This window comes from Coenobita brevimanus, chromosome 55 (assembly GCF_032717465.1).
Source record: "Coenobita brevimanus isolate Jiangsu-jjx chromosome 55, ASM3271746v2, whole genome shotgun sequence".
NCBI lineage: Eukaryota > Metazoa > Arthropoda > Malacostraca > Decapoda > Coenobitidae > Coenobita > Coenobita brevimanus.
Window position 1 is genome coordinate 46,973,458 of NC_137008.1, and position 16,230 is coordinate 46,989,687.

Consider the following 16,230-nt stretch of genomic DNA (forward strand, 5'->3'; position numbering starts at 1 on the left):
GAACTCCGCAGAGGCGACTTGAGGCTATGGAAGACCCAAGTTTGCACAAGGATTCTCAGCTTCCCGATACTAATATAAGTACTGTAGGTTAAGGGGGAAGTTCGAGAGAGAACTCCGCAGAGGCGACTTGAGGCTATGGAAGACCCAAGTTTGCACAAGGATTCTCAGCTTCCTGATACTAATATAAGTACTGTAGGTTAAGGGGGAAGTTCGAGAGAGAACTCCACAGAGGCGACTTGAGGCTATGGAAGACCCAAGTTTGCACAAGGATTCTCAGCTTCCCGATACTAATATAAGTACTGTAGGTTAAGGGGGAAGTTCGAGAGAGAACTCCGCAGAGGCGACTTGAGGCTATGGAAGACCCAAGATTGCACAAGGATTCTCAGCTTCCCGATACTAATATAAGTACTGTAGGTTAAGGGGGAAGTTCGAGAGAGAACTCCGCAGAGGCGACTTGAGGCTATGGAAGACCCAAGTTTGCACAAGGATTCTCAACTCCCCGATACTAATATAAGTACTGTAGGTTAAGGGGGGAAGTGAGAACTCCACAGAGGCGACTTGAGGCTATGGAAGACCCGAGTTTGCACAAGGATTCTCAGCTTCCCAATATTAATATAAGAACTGTAGGTTAAGGCACAGGTTGAGGACCCGTGTGCAGTTCGAGGCTATGGAAGACCCGAGTTTGCACAAGGATTCTCAACTTGCCGACACTAATTGTGTGCTAAAATTAATGGCGACCTCGAGTGTACTTTTCGTAGCATGTACTGATTGCTAGGCAGAGAGAGTAATTGTAACGTAATATGAATTTTGTCTCATTGACACTTTTGATGCTCCACCTTAATTGGTTTTGCAGGTTCAGCAATGGGTGTAGCAGTTTTGCTGTGCGGACCAGCTGATCATCTGCCGCATGCTGCCGCCTCTTCTCCTCTGCCTTCGTCGTCGCCATATTATTATTTACTGTGTCATTTTACACGTAGGTACAGTTACACTACACCTGTCACACCTACACCGTGTATTACATACACCACGCTACACAACAATTAGTTGTCAGTGTAAATGTAGCGACTTTTCGCTCGGTTTGACCTGAGTACAGGATTTTCACCGTCGTCACGGAGTTTTTCCCTCAAGCTTGCTTCTATTAACGTAAATACAAGGTTTTTTTGCTCACTGGCGACTGCGACTTTCTCCTGTAGCAGGATAGCACACACACCACAGTGTGAATCTTGTGTGAATGACTTAGGATGTGTACATATATATATATATATCCACAAATTTTTTCCCATAAGGAAAAAATTTAATTTTGCAGGGGCGTAATGTCACGAATCAATTCGCGACATTTCCCTTTCGTGAGAAACCACGAACTATTAGTGGAAAACTCACTGTTTATCGTTCAGTTAACCGCTCATTCGGACGGAAGCTTTGTCAAATCAATTTTTCAGTGTCATACGTTATCGTCTTTGCGTGAGACATTAGCGCTTCCGCCGAGCGATTTGTTTTGTGCGCGTTTCGCTCACTTGACCGTTAGATAAATGCGGCCTACTGCTCCCCCTTTTGTTCCCACGACTGGGGCAGTCGAGTGTTTGCTCTGACGGAGAGAGGTCCTGTGCTCCAGAAGTGTGAGAGGTCAGCTAGCACCCAAACTCCACAGAGTACAGTTTCTCCAAACTCCCACCCCTTGGTGATACAAAGCATTCATCGTTCAGTATTTCCTTTTGTTTTCCTAGTCTTAAGAGTTTAATTAAGGTGTTTTTCCTAGGCGTAAGTATTTAGCTATTGCGTGAGTGAGTGAGTGCTTGTCTCATTGATTTGATTTGAATTGTAACGTTAAATTTAATTTTTTGTAATCAATAAATTTAACAGTTCTTTTTCTTGAGCTTAATGTAAAGTAAACTCTTGTTTCATTTCTCCAAATTAAGCTTATTTCCCACATAGCTCCTAGCTTGCATAGACGTTTTGCTATTCATAACTGGTACTTAGACCAGTCTTGCTGTATTAACTTAAAATCCGTTGTGCCACCTAGGAGTTAAAGCATCAGCAAGAACCTGATTATTATTATTAGTATTAGTTATTTATTGTCAGGGGTGAAGTAACTTTCTCCAGAGGCTAACAGTACTAATTCAGCATTTGTGAGTAATTAGTCTCTGCTGTGTACTGTTGAGAGAGTTTATAAATTCTCGTTCTTAGAGAATCGTGCACAAGCCAGCGTAAAGTAATCGTTGCTTGATGTAGCAAGACAATCATTGTCTCTGCTCTTCAATATTATTGAATATTAATATCAATTAAATAATACATAGCATTTATTTTAAAAACACCGTGATATTTTGAAAACCCCGTGACAAGCTGTGTGTGTCATTTAAGGTGCTGGTCGAGGCATGATGGAGTGGTGGTGAGGCAAAAGGGTGCATGGGGCTGTAGGTGGGCTGAGCCAGCCTGCCTCAAGGATTGTTGCTATAGTAACTGCACTCACAACCTATCTCACTCCACACTTTTGAAAAGCCTACACAGAAATAGTGTCTGTGGCTGATTGCGGTCTTCTGGAAGTGTTATTACTGAGGAGGGCTAGTATAAGCCTTACTTGTGCTACTGCACCTCAGCCACGCATACAGACATGGCCAAAAAAAACACAAAAGTTGCCCCCTCTCCCCACTCACTCTCTCTGATTACATGCACTTCATGGACAATCTCAGGCAATTGGCTTGAAGTCGAAGGATTGGTGAATATTATGACACTTAATTTTACCTTTTTGGTTAAGTACTAGCTGAGACATTAAGGTTTATAAAAAGGTGACTTCCTCTGAAATGCCCAGCTGGGAGAAGGGTCAGCAGAAATATATGTCGGATGGGATGGGTTAAACCATTATCCGAATTTACCTGCTATTATTCAAATGTAAAAGTCCCTGAGACCTTCGGCCAGCCAGCTGACATGTTAAAACATTCAGTATTGTGGGCCGCTGGGCTTGAGCCGTGAGTGGAAAATAGGACGTAACCCACAACCAAGTTAAAATGTCCATCTGCCCCTGTACTGAATGGTCAAAGTCATGCGCTGGTTCAATCACTCCCAACGAACCTCCAGCACTCAAGTAATATGACTGTAACCAACAAGCAGTGTCAAAACATCTGTACGCATTGCCACCAAATGTCCAAAGTAGTGCGGCCACCGGGCTAAGTACTGTATTTCCAAACTGTCACCATGGATCGAACACAGACCACAGGCCACAAGTACATGCTTGGTGACAGCAGCCATCCGCCTCTCTACCGAACGTTCAAAGTCGCCCAGTCACCGAGAGTTTTGTTTCTGGATTACCATCATGCGCCTAACCAACCACAAGCCACAAGTAAATGAACGTTTTAAACACCCGTCCACCGCATGACAGAAGAGTGAAAATCCTGCCCACAGCCTCGTTTCTCCATTCCCCATCCCTTCCCCATACCCTCCCAACTCTTCCCTCACTCCCTACCTTCCTTCATGCTGACTGCACTGACTCGTGAGATTTTAAAGTTTTTTGCGATTCATTCGAATACTATTGGTCGTATCAACATTCCGAAGTGACCATGAGAAATCTTATGAATTCTGCATCAAGACATATGCTTAAGTCTTGGAAAGTGCTGACAAAATTTTGCACTAGGATGGTGGAAACTTATATGACGGTATGTTTTACTCCTGAACACTATTTATTCTCACTGCATTTCTGTACTTTCATTCATCAGTTTTCTGTGTTTTTATTAGCTTATAGCATAAAGATGATGGTATACCACTTATACCAATTTAACCAACTTTCGGTGGCACATCTGGCCGTGGAATTTTTTTGTGGCCGCGGGAGCAGTTATCATTGGTGTCAGATAACTGATTTTCCAACCATCTCGATTTTTTTTGGATATTTATTGTTTTGCATTGTTTCCTTGGTGTTTAGCATTAATATGGATAATCCTATGTGTGTTTAAATGTCTATATATGGCAGACTGACCTGAAAACAGTGCCAAAATTAGGAGAGATACTGTGCATAGAGTAGTTTATAGGTGGGGTGTTTTTTGGTTTTCAATGTTTTCTTTTTCATGGTTCTCTTGGTGTTTAGCATTACTTTGGATATTCCTAAGTGTGTTTTCATGTCTAATAATGGCAGACTGACCTGAAAACTGTGCCAAAATTAGGAGGGGTACTGTACATACAGTAGTGTATAAGTGGGGTGTTTTAGGGCTTTCATTTTTTTTTTTCATGGAATTCTTGGTGTTTAGCTGTACTTTGGATATTCCTATGTGTGGTTTGATGTCTAAATACAGCAGACTGACCTGAAAACAGTGAAAAATTAGGAGGGGTACTGTACATACAGTAGTGTATAGGTAGGGTGTTTTTTGGTTATCATTTTTTTTTTTTTTCATGGTTTTCTTGCTGCTTATCATTATCTTGGATATTCCCATGTATGTTTTGATGTCTAAATATGCCTGGAAAACACTGCCAAAGTAAGCAGAGGCACTGCACAAATAGGTTAGGTATAAGTTGGAGGTTGGGTATAGGTAGGGTCTGGGTATGGTATAGTAGGGGGATATTGTTCATTATTCGGACATTGCCACTACCCGGACATGCCTTTGGCTCTATTTCATCGGATAATTGAGGGCTTACTGTATCTATGTATACAGGCATACCCCTAGATACCCCTTTATGTGATACCCCGGCATAGCAATGTGAGAAGAAATACCACCATACCCCGCCTGACAATAGCTGTGCCCCGGTTTAACGATGAGTCTTCCGATGTCTTGTCTAAGAGTGATGGGCCAAAAGTTTGAATCAAGCACATTTCTGCAGCCAGCTGAGCCCGCCCGCCTCCCAGGATGCGCAGAAGTGCTTGTGCTGGCCCCACAGCCATCGCACACCCTGTGCTCACCCATATCGCTCTTCTCGCACCGGCCGTCTGCAAGTGAGGAACTCTCTTACGCTCGCCTACCCCACATCATGTTGCATTACCAATATTACGCAAGCCACTATTGTAGTGCATCATAACTGTGTCCTAGGGGTGCTGCGAGCAGGGCAGTGATACTGACTGTGTGTGAAGTCTGATTTTGTGTGAATTTTGGCCTTAATAAATGTGATTGTGTCTGGTATGGGTGCTGGACATGGTGGTGCCAGTGGTGGTAATGGTGACCCTAGTCGGGGTGGTATGCAACCTGCTAATGTTGGTGCTGGCAATGTTCCTGCGAAGTGTGCTCGTAAAACTGAGTCTCTGGAAGTAAAATTAGATATTCATAAGCGCCATGACACAGGCATGGGTGCGTGAGCCATTGTCTCGGCTCTCCACCCGGCCCAGTCTACTGTCTCCACCATTATCAGGAAGGGTGAGGCCATGCAGGCTACCCCTGGGGAAGTTGCAACCTTCGTCGCCTCCCACCTCACCCGCCACTGAGAGCCTGTAATGGAGGAGCTGGAGCTGATGCTCCGTAAATGAAGGACCACGACAGGAGGAAGGCACCCATGAGTCAGGCAATCATATGCATGAAGGCTATCTCACTGTAGGACAAAATAAAGGTGAGGTGGAATCTTGATGCTAGTGAAACCTTTAAGGCTAGCCATGGGTGGTCTGACTGTTTCAAGAGGCGGGCAAGCCTGCAATACGTCAGGATGTGTGGTGAGGTGGCAAGTGCGGATGTGGTGGTGGCTGCAGTTTTCCCTGATGAGCTGAAGTGTATCATCGCGGAGGGTGGTTATAATGCGAAGCAGGTTTAGAATTTTGATGAGACTGGGCTCTTTTGGAAAAAAATGTCCTCAAAGACATTTCTTGCAACACAGGAAAAAGCTAAGCCAGGGTTTAAGGCCTCGAAGGACCAGCTTACACTGCTGCTGGGTGGCAATGCTGAGGATGACCTCAAGTTAAAGCCACTGTTTGTCTATCACTCCAAAAACCCCAGGGCTGTGGTGGAGTATGTTAAGGAGAATTTAGAGATGATTTGGAAGTCCAACAAGAAGGCCTGGCTGACTTCTGACATCTGTTCGTCATACATCCACTCGTACTTCTCACGTGTTCTCAAAGAGTAGGCCTCCAGGAAGAACTTGGTGAACAGATTCCTCGTAATGGTGGACAATGTGCCTAGCCACCCTCCTGTGATCAAAGACTGGGCAAGCAACACAGAAGTGGTGTCCCTGCCCCCCAACACCACATCCTTGTTGCAACCCAAAGACCAGAGGGTGGTGGCGATGTTTAAGGTGTATTACCTCTGCCGCATTATGCAGCAGATGGTAAAGGCGTGTGACAGGGACAAGACGACAATGCAATCCTTCTGGAAAGGATACAATATACAGCACGCCATTAATAACATCGCAACTGCATGGTGGGAAGCAAGCCAGCCCACCATGAATGGTGTGTGGCAGAAGCTGTGGCTGGAGAGCATTCACTCCTTCACCAGCTTCCCTGGGAGCGTGTGAGCTCCACCAGTGGAATGGGTATAGCAGGAATTTGTTCAACTGTCGCACGAGTCAGGCTTCGAGGAGGTCGGCAAGCAGGACATGGAGGAGGTCCTGGAAAGCCACAGGGAGCAGCTCACCAATGAGGAGCTCCTCAGTTTGGAGCTACAATGGGTGCACCATGAGGCACAGGAGGAAGAGGTTGTCCCTGAGGTGTGAGCCCTCAGTATGAAAATTCTGAGGGAGATGGTGACCAAAGTTGACGAGGTCATTGCACTTATGTGCACACATGACCCTCTCCCACGACGAAGCAGAAACGCATCTGATTGGCTGGAGGAGGGGATGACGGTGTACAGGACAATGCTGGAGGAAAAGAAGAGGGTGGCCAGGCAGATTACAATCACTGCCTTCTTCAAACAGGCCTCCACCACACCAGCAACCCACAGAGGATCTTCCCAGCCCTTGACCAGCAGAGCATATCCCTAGCCCTCAACAAGCAGAGAAATGCCCAGGGCCTTGTCCCACTGAGAACATGCTCGGACCCTAGTGCTGGACCTCACCTCCAGCCAATCCCCATCTCCCACGTCACCTGAGTCTCCACTGCGGCACTCTACCACTCTGTTGCAACCTTCCTCGCCTCAGCATTGATCTCACCACTTCGGCCACTGCCTCTGTCTCCCTCGCCACCACGTGAGCCACCGTATCTGTATCCCACGCTACCTCGTCAGTCATCGCAGTAGTCTCCCTCACCACCTCACCAGTCATCACAGCTGTCTCCCTCACCACCTCACCAGTCATCAGAGCTGTCTCCTTCATCACCTCATTTGTCATCGCATCACACACCAATGCCACCTCCTAAGTCATCGCATTGCACTCTATCGCCAACCCCAGAGCCAGTGCATCAGTCTTCCGCTTCCATCATCCCATCTCGCCAGGCTTCCCCCTCCACCCTTTGACCATCCATTGGAGATCGGGTTTGATGGCTTTCAGGAGGATGAACGAGTGGCAGCGAGCACCACATGTCCCCTAGCCTCAGGGGGGATGGAAAGGATGACAACCAGGACTGGACATGGACTTACCTGAGTTAAGTGATGGGAGGTGTTTGATATTTTCTGACCTATATTTTATGATTTTCAGATTTTATTTGTTGGTTTTAGTGAGTTATTTATAGGCTTAAGTTGGCTTCTTTTAAAGCTGTTAAGCCATTTTGATTGCCTTTAAAGTTTTTTTTTTTTTTTTTTTTTTTTTTTTGACTCATTTGGGTGGGTTTAGGACCTGGTTGGGGGGAAACCCAAGGCTCATAAAAACATACCTATACTTCACATGTTAAAATATCTACCCCAATTTACAATACCCAACCTAGTGATGGGTTTTATCTTAACCAACTGCATTGTTAAACTGGGATATGCCTGTGTATATATATATATATATATATATATATATATATATATATATATATATATATATATATATATATATATATATATATATATATATATATATATATATATATATATATTTTATATAATTATATAAATATATATATATATTTATTTTATATAACTATATATATATTTATATATATATATATATATATATATATATATATATATATATATATAGTTATATATATATAAGTACCCTCGGGTCCAACACGAGTTTGTCCAGCAAGATTCGCGTCCAGCACGGAGAGCAAAAAATTAGTATGATTGAATACAGTTTAATTACTATAACATGGGTGCATTAGCATAACACGCACGGAGCTCCGAGAAGTGGGCAAAATCCGCAGAGTTCGCCTCTAGCACGATCACCCCCGGTCCAACACAGTCATACTGGAAGTTCCTGTGATGCTGACAGCCAATCAAAACTTCTGACCAAGTTGCCTCCCTCACTGGCTATCGTGACGTGATCGTGATGTCGCCCAATCAAAAATGCTTCAGCTCTCACGTGATGTTTTGTTTAAATTTCTCCCACCACAGCGCCGCTCAGTCGCATAATTCGCATTGGAAAGTGCTTTTTTCTCGCTGCATTTTCTGCCCTTGCTACTACATTTTATCCTCCTCACAATGCCTAGGAAGCCTTCCGAGAACCCCAAGAAGCGGCGGCACCTCCCTCAGGCCACAAGGTTAGAAATCATCGAGAGGAAGAAGAAAAGGAAGAGGAAAGTGGACATCGCCAAGGCCTACGACGTGAATGATGCCAGCATGACGACCATAATAAAAAAACAAGAAAAGATCCTAGCAGCAGTGAAGGCTTACGGAGTCCTAGGACAGGCAGAAGCAGGACCTTCCATGGATGTGGATGAGGACAGTGATTCTGAGTGTGATTTTCGCAGGATTTATGAGGGAGGTTGAGGAGGAGCAGCAGCCATTACCCGCTAGTGACGCCAGCAGCCATCCTTCGGGGACCCAGTAGGACTACATACAGCCTCAGATACCACCTTCCATTCCCAACAAGCCCACCAACACTATCCTAAAAGGTTAGTTATCATTCATAGTACAGCACCATTTATTATAATTACAGTAGTACTAATATATGTAAAGGTATATGGTAGGTATTTAGGGTGACTTTTCTTAGGGTTGCTGACATAATTCATTTTTCCCCACAAGCTCTGTTGTTTGTCTAACATGTTTTTGGTTCAACACGGGACCTGTGCATGACAATATTACCGTGTTGGACACGAGGGTACTGTATATATATATATTTTTTATTTTTTATTTTACGCCAAGTCCCCCTTTTTTGGATAAGGGCTAAGGCGTTGCCCCTGGGTAGAGAACTTTGGTTTGGAGCGTATAGCATTTTATGACCGGATGCCCTTCCTGATGTCTACCAATGACTATTGGGAAGGGCATCCGGTCATAAAATGCTACACGGATGCCCTTCCCAATAGTCATTGGTAGACATCAGGAAGGGCATATATATATATATATATATATATATATATATATATATATATACAGTATATATATATACTGTATACTATATATATATATATATATATATATATATATATATATATTATATATATATGTATATATATATATATATATATATATATATATATATATATATATATATATATACTGTATACTAAATATATATATATATATATAAGTAATCCCTCTAATATCCGAACGCCCAATATCCGAACATCCCCACTAACCGGACATAATCGTCCAGGGATCGAACATTCCCAAAATGGTCCGAAAACCGCAAAAAAAGATAAAAATAATAAACAAATTTTTCCCGCCCGTAATTTGAACTTCCCGCACACAGCGCGGGACAGCTTTGTTGTGGCGCGTCATTCCTCCGACGTCTGATAGAGCGCTGCTGCATCCTCCCCACTTTCCGCCTGTCTCTCGCCACGAGTGCATGCTCGTCGTTATGGCTGCCCACGTGCTCGCTTTTGTGGTGGTGCCTTACCTGCTGCAGGCACTCCTGCTGGTCTCGGGCCTCCTATTAGTGTGTGTGACGATGGCCCCGATGCCTGAGAAGCGGAAGAGAGTGGTGTTGACTCTGGAGAAGAAATGGGAGATATTGGAGAAAGTAGATGCGGGGTGGTCTTCTTCCCGCATCCTCCGCGAGTTCAACCTGGCCCGATCTACTTTGTTTGATATCAAGAGATCCTGAGACAAACTCATGCAGTACACGGCCGACTTCTTGTCGAGAAGCAAACACAACGTGGAGAGGAAGGTGATGTTTACCCCCAAGTTTGCTGAAATCGACCGATCCACGTTGATTTGGTATCGACAGCAATGTGCTGCTGGTGTGATGGTATGTGGAACGGAGCTGAAGGCTGCTGCTGAGAAGTTCGCCAGGCTTCACGACGCCCTAGACTTCAAGGCATCCGAGGGTTGGCTCTTCGCATTCAAGTTACGGCATGGCCTTACCAACCGTAAAGCTCATGGTGAAGCTTTGGACGCTAACGAGGATGGAGTTGATGAGTTTCGGCACAAGGTGAAGGGCTTGATCGACAGGGAGGGTCTCACTCTCGGTCAAGTCTACAACGCTGATGAAACTGGTTTATTCTATCGCTCTTTGCCTACGAACACTCTAGCCGAGGAGACGGAGAAGCATGTACCTGGCCGCAAGCTCTCCAAGGAACGGATATCTGCTTTGTGTTGTGTCAATGCTGATGGCATGCAGCAGCTTAAGCCCGTTGTTGTTGGCCGTGCAAAGCAGCCTTGGTGTGTTCGTGGGGTGACGGATGTCCTTCCAGTCGTCTGGTACCATTCTTTGAAGGCGTGGTTTACAGCCCAGATCTTCAAAGACTGGTTCCACCGCCACTTCATCAAGGAGGTCATCAATTACCAGACGAAGACACTGGGAATCCTGCGCAACCAGGTAAAGGCCCTCCTTCTCCTCGACAATGCACCTGCCCACCCGTGCGACAAGGACTTGGTGGCTGAGAATGGCCGGATTAGGTGCATGTTTCTGCCACCTAATACGACTGCTCTCATCCAACCAATGGACCAAGGAGTGATCGTGGCAACAAAGCGCCTATACCGACGGAAGTTCCTGGACGAGGTGATGGTTGTTCTCGAGGACGAGGACGAGCGCAGGGAGGGATGGGACACACAAGGCCAGCGGACTTTGGAAAACCTTTGCTGCTACAACATCAAGTCTGCACTCTACAACTGGGCCAGTGCATGGAAAGAAGTCCCTGTCAAGACTCTAGAAAATGGCTGGTCTCGTCTGCTTCTCGGAACGGATGTGGAGTACGATTTTCTAGGGTTTGACGTGAATGACTTCCATGCACGGCTACGTACGCACGGCGACGATGTTGATGTGGACGATGTGCGTGAGTGGTTGGATGACGACGAGAGCGATCCTGGGTATCAGACATTGTCTGATATCGAGATCGCGTCTTCAGCTGCAGGTGTCAGTACCGAGCTTGAAGATTCCAACGAGGAAGGTGACGATGATGTGGACTCCTCTCAACAGGACACTACTCCAGCCATCCCCAAGTTAAGCGCACTCCGGGAACACCTAGAGTTCGTCCTTGACTACCTGGAACACCCGGACTGCGACAGGGAGATGGGGCCCTTGGGACTTGTGGAGGAAGTGCGTGCTTTCAGGCAGCGCATCATCAATCGTCAGAATCGTCGGTCCTTGCGTCAGTCAACCATTGACAGTTTTTTCAGGCCCGTGACCCCCGCTGTGCCCAGCCCTGGCTCCACTCCGTTGCCTCCCCAAGACAGGCCCTCATGCTCCGAGCCACAGCCCAGCACATCAGCCACGGTGGAGTCACCGCTCGACGTGAGTTTGCATCTGTCTTCAGAGTTGTCTGCAGTGGGTACGCCATCACCACAACCCAGCGACGCACCCCTAGGTCACCTGCCAGTGATACTCTCGGACTCTGACAGTGATTAAACAGCAAGACCTTCTCCACTAGACCACACGGGAATATACAGTGTTGTACAGTGAAAAAAACAGTGTGTAGTGTTAAGGATTTACAGTTGTGAGTGAAAAGACTAATTTGGAACAAAATTTAACGTAAATAGACTTGTTTGTTTTTGCTTCAAAAAATTATTAGAAGAATGGGAAAAGTTAAAGTGCAGAGTGCAACACTTAGTAAGTTACAATGGAGCATTAGTTAGACAAGAGTGCGCACTGTGAAGAGAACAGACTTCTGAGTGCGATTGACTAAGTTCAGTGCAAGACTTCATGAACAGTGTACTGGAAGTGCTTCAGGAAATCCTTCTTACTCTCAGAGTCCGAGAGGAGGTGGTTATTCATCGAGGTGGCCATGGACTTGCTGTAAGTAGGCAGAATGTTTCATACTGTACTTTTTTCCATACAATACTTACCTCAAACACCTCATTTCACTCTTTAATGTCCTTTATTGGTGTGAATAGGGTGTTAGGAGCTATGCATGTGTAGTAGGAAGGTGTTTTTCTGAGTTAGGCTAGGTTAGGGTCCATAAGTACCAGTCCAGGAGCCAGTAACCAGAATGTTTAATATTGTATGAACCTACTTCTAAACCCTCATTTTATACTTCTTTTGCATTTATTTCAGTCATTTATGTGCTTTATTGGTGTGATTTGGGTCTTAAATAGGTGCTATGCATGTCCAGAGGGAGTTGCATAGGTGTTTCTCTGAGTTAGGGTCCATAAGTACAAGTCCATAAGCTGGGGCCCACTAACCGGACAGGACCAGTATCCGGACCTGCCTATGGCCCTATTACGTCGGATACTGGAGGGATTACTGTATGTATATAAATATATATATATATATACTGTATATAGCAACGTTGGGTCTGGTTAGTACTTGGACGGGTGACCGCCTGGGAACATCAGATGCTGTTGGCATCTCTACGTGTCAAGTGGGGTTGGTGGAGGATTAGTGCCCCTCCCTGTAAAACAATTAACTCTAAGCCATTGGCCACCCCGTCTGGGATACATGGCGTCTGGCAATGAATGAATGAATGAATGAATATATATATATATATATATATATATATATATAAAGATAAACACCAACATTATCAGGAACATCTTTAATAAATTGGTGATGTTTCGACAACTCGTTTGTCATTTTCAAACCTATAGATTTTATTGTATTTTCTATAGGTTTGAAAATGACAAACGAGTTGTCGAAACGTCACCAATTTATTAAAGATGTTCCTGATAACGTTGGTGTTTATCTTCATATTGAGACTACGCTTCCCCCATCGTGAATCTATTGCATCTATATATATATATATATATATGTGTGTGTGTGTGTGTGTGTGTGTATAAAAAACTAAACAAAAATCTATATACTGTAAATGTGTATATGTATGCACAGGTATGTGTATGTATATGTATATATGTGTAAGTATATGTATATGTATAAGTATATGGCTATAAATAAACAATACAGCTTAATGGACTGGGCTGTAAGCCCAATGGCCGATGACCATTAAAAAAAAAAATCAATATCATCATCATCATAATCATCCTTTCTCACCCAAGGCAGGGTGAAGAGCAGAAATGCTCAGACAGCCTAAGTCTGACCAATCCAATGGGCCATGCTTCCATTCACTCATCATTCAAGCCCCTGGAATCCTGGCTCTATCTGATACACCAAAAACTTTCACCACATTTTGTAGCTTCACATAATCTTATCCGACAGAGTTAAACTGGATGCCGTCACGTTTGAAATGGGTGCCATATCCCTGATCATGCACTTCTTATCACAACAGTCATCCAGCCAGCTCAATCTCTTGTCAGTTCCCTGGCCTCACTGACTTCCATACCTCTCTTCCTTGCACACCCATCCACCATATCCCTCCACCTTCTCTTTGGCCTACTTTGCCTCCTCCCTCCTTCAAATTCACTCAGATATACCTTTTCCACCACTCTATTGTTATCCATTCTCTCCACGTGACCATACCACCTCAGTACGCTTTCTTCGATTCTAGCGTCCACAGACTTCCTCAATCCGCATCTTTCATGAATCACATTATTTCTTATCCTATCCACTCTCTAGACTCCACATACATTCCTCAGCAGTCCCATCTCCGCTGTTCTCACCCCTGACTTTCCGTTTTCATGCCACACCATAGTCTCACTTCCATATGTTAAAGTTGGTACTAACACTCCTTCATGTAAGCCTCACACAGCAGCAACACTCAAGCCTCTATTTCTTATCAGGGCCTTCATAGCACCAGTACTTTCTTTCCTTGTGTCACTCTACTTTCCACTTCTATTGCACATATTCCTCTCTTTTCTAGCACTGTACCCAGATAACTGAACTCTCTCACCAATTCCAGTCTCTCTCCATTCACTGCAACATCACACTGGGAGTCACCTTCATTCTCAATTACCATCACTTTACTCTTTTCTACATTTACTCTCAAGGCACGATGCTCACAGACATCAGCAAAACTTTGCACTAGGCTACCAAGTTCCTGTCCAGTATTTGCAAGCAGCACTGCATCATCAGCATGCAACGAATTTGAGATGTTCTATCCTTCACCATTCAGTACGAACTCCATCCATATCTCCATTCCTCATGTTTTTACTTCTCTCATCACCTTTTAAGGTATCAAATTTTTATATTCTTCTAGTAGAGCTTTCTTGTTCTCTGGAGTTTGTTAACCTATGCCAACATGCAACTTGGTTCAATTTTGACAGGTAGCCCCTGGCAAAGAGACCTTTATCTCTACAATTGCAAGTTCTTTTGGCAGAGCTTTCTTGTTGTTCTCTGGAGTTTGCTAACCTATGCCAACATGCAACTTGGTTTAATTTTGACAGGTAGCCCTTGGCAAAGAGACCTTTATCTCTACAATAGCAAAGCAATCTGAAAAACCTTTTATGGTATCAAAACCAGGCAAAGCAATCTATCTATCTATTGCCAGACGCCTCAATCCTGTTCAGGGTGGCCACAAACAAATTGCCTCCACGTTGCTCTGTCCCCCGCCATTTCACTGCCCTGCTCCCAACTGACACCCCCCTCTCTCATATACCTCTCCACTCCATCCCTCCATCTCATCCTCAGCCTCCCCTTCCCTCTCCCCCCCCTCCACCTCACTCACATACACTCTCCTCGTCAGTCTTTCACCCTCCATCCTCTCCACATGGCCAAACCACCTCAGTGTGTTCCTCATAACGCTTCCTATCACATCCACATTCACACCACAACGCTCCTTTATATCCTCACTTGTCAGCCTGTCTCTCCATGTGACTCCAGAGGCTCCTCTTAAATAACTCGGTTCCACTGCTCTCACTCTTGACTTGTGTCCTTCCAACAACGTCCATGCTTCACTTCCATACGTTAGAGTTGGTATCACAATACTGTCATGTAGTAACTTTTTCACTTCCATGCTCACTTCCCTGTTTCTTATCACTGCTTTCAAGGAACCAGCAACCTTTCTTCCCAGCTGTACCCTTTCAAGCACTTCACCCTCCAAACCTCCATCCTTACTCATTACACTACCCAAGTACTTAAACATACTCACATTTTCCAATTCCTCACCATCCAACTTCGTTGTACATTTACTGACTTCACCTCTCTCAAAGGCCATCACTTTACTCTTCTCTACATTCACCTTTAGATTCCATTTCTTACACACTCTCCCAAACTCATCCACCAAGCCTTGCAGCTCCCCTTCGTCTTCACTCAACGACACAGTATCATCTGCGAACAACAGTACAGGGAGTTTCCAAACACTACCCTCTCTCACTGGGGCCATTCCAACTTCCACTACCCTACCTTGTACCTCTTTTATTGCCCCATCCATGTACAGATTGAACAACCATGAAGACATGACACATCCCTGTTTCAACCCAACCTTCAAAGAGAAAAATTCACTCAGTTCACCAATCACACGCACTGCAGCCTTAGCACCCCTTGGGGGTAGGGTTTTTTATTCAAGAATACTCTCCCAGTATCCCTGCTTGTCATACAAGGCGACTAAAAGGGTTGGTGGAGGGTTAGTGCCCCTCCCTGGAAAACAACTAACTAAAAAGATGAACAAAACAATCTCCTTTACTAAACTTTCCTTCATATTTGAGAGATTCTCCTATATTACACCAGCTAATGCTTGGATCCAAGTCATTGTATGGGAGATGGAACCAATTACTGCAGTAGTCACACTTTGGTGCTTAGGCAGTCTTGCCCATACACTTATTGCAGCATGAGGATGGAAGGCCCATTTTATTGAAGACTGCCCAACATCATGGTGCATTATCAAAAATAAAGGAAATACTAGGCAAAAGCAAAAGCAACAGATACAGTACTACCTGGTTTACAACAAGGCAGTGCCCCCCCTATCTGTGTTGCCCTAATGGAAAAAATAATTATAAAAAAAGGGGGGAGAGGAATCTGCAAGCTCACCACAGACAAGTGGGGTGA

At 44.7% G+C, this 16,230-nt stretch overlaps 1 protein-coding gene across 1 annotated transcript in view; it reads right to left on the reverse strand.

The window, feature by feature from the left end:
* The window catches only part of LOC145401213 (zinc finger MYND domain-containing protein 11), a 643,482-nt gene that overhangs the window by 243,193 nt on the left and 384,059 nt on the right, over positions 1-16,230 (reverse strand). The window lies entirely within an intron of this gene.